This window comes from Chinchilla lanigera, unplaced genomic scaffold, assembly GCF_000276665.1.
Source record: "Chinchilla lanigera isolate Chin_1 unplaced genomic scaffold, ChiLan1.0 scaffold00077, whole genome shotgun sequence".
Classification (NCBI taxonomy): Eukaryota; Metazoa; Chordata; class Mammalia; order Rodentia; family Chinchillidae; genus Chinchilla; species Chinchilla lanigera.
This window is the reverse complement of record NW_004955478.1, coordinates 9,455,152-9,456,134: the sequence shown is the minus strand read 5'-3', so window position 1 is coordinate 9,456,134 and position 983 is coordinate 9,455,152. Positions and strand designations below refer to the sequence as shown.

General features: G+C 32.2%; 1 protein-coding gene across 1 annotated transcript in view; it reads left to right on the top strand.

Annotated features, from left to right (window-relative positions):
• Efcab3 (EF-hand calcium binding domain 3) overlaps nt 1-983 on the top strand; it is a 494,429-nt gene that overhangs the window by 322,715 nt on the left and 170,731 nt on the right. The gene's annotated exons all lie outside the window — the stretch shown is intronic.

Sequence of the window (983 nt, the reverse complement as noted above, 5' to 3'; positions counted from 1 at the left end):
AAACAGGAAGTATAATGTCATCTTCACTTCCACTATGTTCTGTAGTTTTGATTTCTTTTCACCTCTTTGGTTAGGTTGACCCCTACATATTTTTTAAAGCAATCGCAAATGGAATTGTTTTCCTGATTTCTTTCACAGTGGGTTAATTCCTAGTGTACAAGAAAGTTTTTGATCTGTGTGTGTTGATTTTGCATCCTGCCACTTTGCTGAATTTGTTTATGAGATCTAAGTCTTCAGCAGAATATGGTAGAGATACTTTTGTTCTATGTAAAGGGTCATATTGTTTATAAACAGAAATAATTTGACTTATTTTCTGATTTGTATTATTTTTCTTTTCTTTTTTTGTTCTATGTATTTTCCCCCATTCCCCTCCCTTCTCTTACTGCAACCCCTCTTCCCTTCCTTATTTACAAAAGCTCTGCTTCCATTTTTTACCTTCTTTTCTCGTTTTTTTTTTCTTTTCTTCCTTTCCCCCTCTCTCTCCCTAGTTCACCTTCCCATTTGAACATTTTCTTCCCATCTCCCAATATCTGTTATACATTTTTGTCCTTATTCACCCTTTCCATTTCTCACACCAGAAAAACAATCTGATATTTACATATGTGTGTCCAATTTATTTACTTAAGAGTGTGGTCTCAAGATGCATCTATTTAACTGTTTGAAACTTCTTTTTTCTTAATCTCACTAAAGGTTTGTCAATTTCGCTTAGCTTTTTAAAACAAACAAATTTGATTTTGTTGATTTTTGATACTGTTTTCTAGTCTCAGTTATTTCTGCTCTCATCTTCATTTCCTTTTCTCTAAGCATAGGCTGTTTGTTCTTTTTTTCCCTAGTTCCACAAGGTTGTTTACTTTAGATCACTCTTCTTCTTTGATGTAGGTGTTTACTGCTATAAATTTTTCTTAGGATTGCTTTTTGTATAAATTTTGGTGTATTGTATATCCACTTTTTTGTCTCAAGACTTTTAAAATTCTCTTTTAATT